At 43.5% G+C, this 6,632-nt stretch overlaps 1 pseudogene; it reads left to right on the top strand.

The window, feature by feature from the left end:
* Positions 1 to 575: 575 nt before the first annotated feature.
* On the top strand, positions 576 to 6,100 carry LOC136496401 (uncharacterized; annotated as a pseudogene).
* The last annotated feature ends 532 nt before the right edge of the window (positions 6,101 to 6,632 follow it).

Raw genomic sequence — 6,632 nt, 5'->3', positions numbered from 1 at the left:
GCCGCCGCCGGTGCTCCACCCGCCGTCGATTTGCCCCAAGGCTGACGCCGTGGTCTTCGCCGGCGCATTAGCCGCCGCCGGTGCTCCTCCCGCCACCAGGTTAGCCCCGCACCCGTGGAAAATAGGGCAGGGCAGCGGCAGCGCGCGGTGCAGGGGAAAGGGGAGCGGAGCAGAGGGGAGCGGGTGGTGGTGGCGCGGCACTCCGGCAGCTGGCAGCGCGGCAACGGCGGATGGAAGTAGAGGCAGGGGAAGAGGAAGGGCGAGCTCCCGATGGTGCGCTGCGAGCGGCGGCAGCGGCGAGCTCCCGAGGGTGACCTTCGCTTGCTGGACCAAATTCGTTTCAAACCGAATTTAGAATACGGAACACTCCGAATAAAATGTAGCAAACTAGAAATCGGTCAAATAAAGCCTAAACCGAATTCGATCCGATTTCAAATTTAGTATTCCGTATTTTGAATTCAAATTTAGTATTTCGTATTTCGTATTTCGTATTTTGTCTAAAAATACGAATTTGTTCAGGTAAAAAAAAAAGAAAAAAAGAAAACGATGCGGGTCGGGATATTTCCTTTCCGTTTTCATCCTACTCCGAGCTGCCGTTGGTTCCCTTCGTCGTTCCTGGCCATGCCAAGAAGCTCCGTCCCCGGCCAGGCGTCCAAGCTGTAGGTCTTCTTCCCCGTCCCCGGCCATGGCGCCCGCGGCCTACTGCTCCTCCTCGTCGTCTCCTTCCTCATCCTTGGCGCCGGCAGTTGGATCTCGCGCCAAAAATCTGCTGGTATTGGGGGGAGGGAGGTTTCCCTCATCTTTGAGGGGTTGGAGGATGGATTTTGAGGGACCGAGAAATTTTCCCGAAAATACAGTTTTTTCTCATTGGGGATGGGAATTGGGGGACTGCTGGAGATGCTCAAGCCCAGCAGGTAGGCAAGGCCCGAAAAGGGTCCATAAAATTCCCCACCCTCTCCAACCCAAGCAGAAGCGAGGAGGCGTCGCACAAGTCCTCGTCGGGTCGCACGTGCAGCGGCGGCGCCGCGGCACAAGCACCAGCCCTAAACAAACCATCTCGGCGTCTCACGGGCGGAGGCGCCACGGTTGACGGCGACTCCGGCTTGTAAAAACCGGCGGTGTCGACGCATCACGCGGAGGGGGTCTTCCGGGACGCATCTCACGGCAAGCAATTATCCTCAACCCTAGATCTCATCCCCGATTCCCCTGCTTCATCGGGGACAAGTTGCGCGATGTAAGTATCATTTCATAACTTTGGCTCCTGTTTCATTAGGACTTCTGTTCTTTGTAGCATGTATGCGTGCCTGTGTCCAGTCAAATAGTTTTGTTTCCGCTTGCATACTTTTTGGCAGTCTTGACCAGCTGCTAGGAACTGGCTGCTGATATTTTCATCATATGCTGATTAGCCATACAAAACTAGGGTTTGAATAAATTGGAGCCTTTTTACATTTTATTATGCAAAAAAAAAAATCAGTTCTTTGATGCTAGTTTGAGCACTTCTTATGTTTTTTTGGCCTAATTGCTCTCATAGCACTCAAATGGAAGTTTTGCGTCCACAGCATTATTTTTTATTATTCACAGCATCATATTTGACTCAAATCTTCTGCGTGTAGCACCGTGCTTACATACCATTATTCTTTATTACTCACAGCATCATATTTGACTCAGATCTTCTTCATGTAGCACCGTGCTTCAGATTGTACACCAACGGCCCAGATTAGCCATGGATCCTACCCCACCATTAACTCTGTTAACTCCATCTCGTCAAAACCCAGATTGTTTGTACACTAACAGGCCCATATTAGTCATCGATCCTTTCCCACCTTTTACTCTGTTTACTCTTATAATCCTTTCCCCTGCATGGCTGCATCCCCAATCATGTGTCGCTTCCCCTTCCATGCTCTCTCAAGGTGCCCACACCAATTCACTGTTGCTGCCACTCCTCCACAGGCAATGCGGCCTGTAAGGGAAGGGGACAGTCGCCGTGCGGGGAATACAAGTAGGGAATCTGATGCTGTGGTGGCGATGTCCATCTGGCTGTAGAGGAGGAAGAAGCTTGGTGGTTGTCAGCTCTGAGTGGTCAGTAGGAAGAAGGAGCTAACGGCTTGACAGAGCACTAGGTTGGGAGAGAGTGGGTTGGATTTTAGTGGTATTTTTGCACGGGGCAGAAAATAATTATATGTGAGCACACTTCTCCAGTCTAGTGCTGTGAGATTCCCTATACTCTCCCTGTCAAATTACACAACAACAACAACAACAACATAGCCTTTCAGTGCCAAGCAAGTTGGGGTAGGCTATGTCAAATTACACAGTGTTTACTTTTTTATAAGTGAACCTGAGAATAAAAGTTTGCAAGGTTTCAAATAGATGTTAGGGCATTATGATCAATCTCACAACAAGGCATAAGTAGATTTACTAAGCTTTTGCATTTACTCTCTGCTTCAGGACTGCAAAGGACCTTAAAAACAAGGGAGGGGTTGCGAGAGGTGTGACTAGGGAACAGAGAGCCATAAAAAGAAGGAAGAAACTCGAGGCATCATTGCTTTCAAGTGGTAGTGATGGCCCAAAACGCATGACTCACAGCATGAAAAGATTTTGGAAATGTGAGTAATTGCTTTAGAATTTGCTGCTTCTTCATTTTCGCTGCACATATTGCTCTAATAGAACACTAACAGTTTTAGCGTATCATATCTGTTAACCAGTACAAGCGAGTCTGGCAGCTTTGGCTGATTTTGACAAGAAGCTATGTGCTATTGAGGAGGAACGATTTGGCAGTGGCGGATTACCCGATCGGGAAGTTCCAATCATTCCCTTTAAAGAGAAACCATTTGGTGATGAAGTTAAAGGTGGCCAAGAGCTCTGTCGATCCAGTGTTGTCTCGCTTTGTTTGATGTTGATTGTGCTGGTATGCTTATGAATTTTCCTAATTTGTATTTTATTATTTTTGTTGTCACTTGTTAATGATTTAAATCATGACATTGTGCAGAAGAAAACATGTTGTTTGCATGCTCTGGCATAACTCTACCACATGGGACAGCTATACAAGAGCTAACAAGATTTGTCACTTTAGCATGTTTGGTTAGAGAATTCAATCGAAAAAGAAATAATGATAACTTGAGGGTTGGTGCTGCTGATATGGCATTGTGTCCTCCATTTTTTGTTTGTTTATTCGAGCTAATTGTGGCCATTCTGTGCTGATCTACTGCTTTTATCATTAGATTCAAGTGCGCCTTCCTGATAATACAACTGAAGATGGGCTCTTGGGACTATATGATGAAGATATTGCTATTGTTACATCCATCGACTGCCTAGATGTTGATCCTGTAGATCTCGATCTTCAGGCATCACCTGACCACCCTGATGGTCATGTATTAGCTGCTGGGCGTGCCTTCAATTCTGGGAGTTTAATGGCCATGCGTGGGTCCCTGTCTAATGAATCCCCCAACATCTTCCTTTCTGATAGTCAAGGTTTCACAGAGGTAAGTTGTTGATTTATTTTTACTTTTTTGGCATGATGGAAAGTTTGAAAATAATATTTGCGTTATGATGTCTTTGGTCTAATGTATCACTACATGCACCAAAGTAAAATGCACTTTTCCTTCATAAACTGTGCCACTTTGCTTTTGTTCTAGGCTGCACTTGGAGGGCCACTTGTAGGAAATGACGAGAGGTTTCATGGGATGATCGTTGATCTTTGTCATGATGGTGGTGAGAATAGGAAATGCGCCAAGTTCCTATCACGGAAATCACTTTGTGAACGCTTTTGTTTCAGATACTCAAGTATGTTTTTGGCAGAGATGTCTTCCCCGGTTAGCTAGCTTATTTATATCTGTTATGTTTTTTTCTGGTGTATTGGAGCCTTGTGGGTTTTCACTCACTAATTTGTGAAACAAATTGGTTTCTGTTACCTCTACCTGATGGAGACCTGCATCAGTGCTGTCACCTACATCAGTGCTGTCTCCTATTGCTAAATTAGTGCTCGTGCTTAATTTTAAAGCAACTCTGTCTAGATGAGAAAGAGATGAAACACCTCATTCGGATGATATGGGCAAATATATCCCTTAGAGTTGTATGAGTCTAATTGCCTAATTTTTTTCCATACTTTGATTCCTTCCATATTGTTTCATGTGTTAGTATACTCTTCTATTTTTGCTGTTTTGTTAGTTCCACTGTTTTATTTATGAGAACGATGTTTTCTATTGCAGTCCTAAAAAACTTCACTTCTACGGTTATTCGTTGCCCTCAGGTGTATCAAGCGTAGTCCCTTCAGGTGTGAATAATCTTGCAAGCCATCATTGTAAATGTTACCTATTGACCATTGTCCACAGAATATTATGTGTTGTCATTCAGAGTACTAATATTAATGACCTTGTTGCATCAGGATTCATGAAAACTATTTACCGGCTAAGATCCTTTGGCTATCCAATGCCACCACCACTTGTGCTTGAATGTAAGTTCTTTGGTTTTGATGTCCCTTGTTCTCTTCTTTATAATTAACTTCTGATCTTGGTTTTTTAACCAGTCAATGGGAAGTTGCTTGATCACTTTGAAGACCGCTTTGGTGAACTGCGTGCTTGGAATGGGTATCCTTTTGGTGCTCTGCCCAATGATCGTTTGGAGCGTGTCTGGGTGGAACTTGAAAAGAAAGTTGTAACAAAACTATCCCGTAGAGTTGTCTCGCTTGCTTCTTTCAACCATGATTACTCGAGGTCTTTTGCTTGCACAGGGTTGCTTATAAAGTGGCCTGGAAGCGGAGCCAAACGCACTGTTGTCCTGACTTCTGCCAGTTTAGTTAGAAGTCGTGATAATGAAGGCAACATTGATGGAAACTTGAGGGTTGGTGCTCCTATCACACTGGGTCTTTTAAGTTATATATATGTTTGGCTGAGCTCAGTTAATCAATGCAGATTGAGGTGTTTCTTCCACCGAATCAACGTCATGATGGGACATTGGAATTGTGTAACTTACACAAAAATATTGCTATTGTCAGTTTCAAGAAAGGTTTCAATGCTATTCACCCAGAAGACATTTTTAATGAAGGAATGGAAGAGTCATCATCTGAAAAGGTTGTTGCTCTAGGGCGTGATACTATACATGGGCTATTGATGGGCACAATTGGTGAACGTAATTACAAGGATCACAAACTTGAGTGCCAAGAGCTTCGATGTTCCACTTGTAAAATCAAGAAGGTAGTGTGTTGAATCTCTTACTGTTTATTTTTCTTTGCATGGTGGCCTGTATTAGATAATTGCATTAGAATCCAGGCTCTCTTTAATCACATACATATCAGGAATTAGAAGTTTTCCAGTAACATTTGCCTTTTTTTTGGTACTAGGCTGGGATTGGTGGCCCTCTTATTGATTTTCATGGGACTTTTGTTGGCATGAACTTTTATGACGGAAGAGATCTAACTCCTTTCCTACCAAGGGACAAGGTTGTCGATGCCTTAAAAGGATCAAATAATTTCATATTACCATCAGAAAGGTATTTTTTTTTTCTGTTGTGTCAGTTATAACTGGGTCGGGTTAACAGTCTATGAACTTAAGTTGAAAAAAATTGGATTACAGCGGACTTAATCCTGTGTCCATACTTGATCCCCTTGATAAGGAGAAGGAAAACAGGTAATATCTGTTCTGTTTTCTCATTGCCACTTGTTTGTGACTGAAAACTATTTTATTCAACAACTATAACCTACATTGGAGAGAAATATTTTGGATGACAGGTGGCCAGTGCCTGAACCATATTGGTATCATGGTGCACTTGATGAGGATATGGATGATGTCCCTGAGCTTATGGGAAGGACTCTCAAATAGATGGTGTCGGGCTATTAACACATCGAGCTATGTTAGTATTATGGTGCACTTGATGTGGATATGTATGCTGTACCTTTTAGCTTATTGGGAGGGCTATCACTCGGATGTCAGGCCATTAACGGACTTTGTTCTGCTCATCTTGCTAGTTTCCAAGGAACCAGTAGTGGTATCGTTGCCCTTCTGTCTAAACAATATAAATATATTTAGACTTGTAATGGTTACTGCAGGATGGTCTGACTGGCAGTTGTAGCTAAAATATTTGACTTGAACAAAATGCGCTTAGTCTATCGCAATTTTGCCAGGTTTATTTTATTTGAAATGGGGGTTTATTTATGGGCTCAACTAACACATGGGGTAAATTAAAACTTGATAGGATCTTTCTTGTTCTTTTTCCGTTTTTGTAAAAAGAGATCTGCTCCATCTCACAAATGATCGCCCGAACTTGAGATTGCTGGTAAACATCTTCTCATTCGTTATCACTTTGATTCGATATACGCTATGAAATAAGATAAAAAGAACTATAATTTAAAACAAAGAGCTTATAAATTTATCTTTAAACCAATCACAACTTTCACTTTCGAGGTCGTCCAAATAGACTCGACAATACTTGAAACGGATAATGATACGGGGCCAATGATTGCTGACGCTTCTATTTCTATACCAGTGCCTCGCTTCCAATTTAGAGCCAGCTGGCCAACTGGCGAACACACATCAAACTGTCGATGAGGAGATGACCGATGGCGCACGAACCAACACACATCAAACTGTCGATGAGGCGATGACCGATGGCGCACGACCCTACAGGAGGTTGGATGACGG

This window comes from Miscanthus floridulus, chromosome 12 (assembly GCF_019320115.1).
Source record: "Miscanthus floridulus cultivar M001 chromosome 12, ASM1932011v1, whole genome shotgun sequence".
NCBI lineage: Eukaryota > Viridiplantae > Streptophyta > Magnoliopsida > Poales > Poaceae > Miscanthus > Miscanthus floridulus.
Note: the sequence above shows the minus strand (reverse complement) of the source record. Positions and strands in the feature narration are given on the sequence as shown.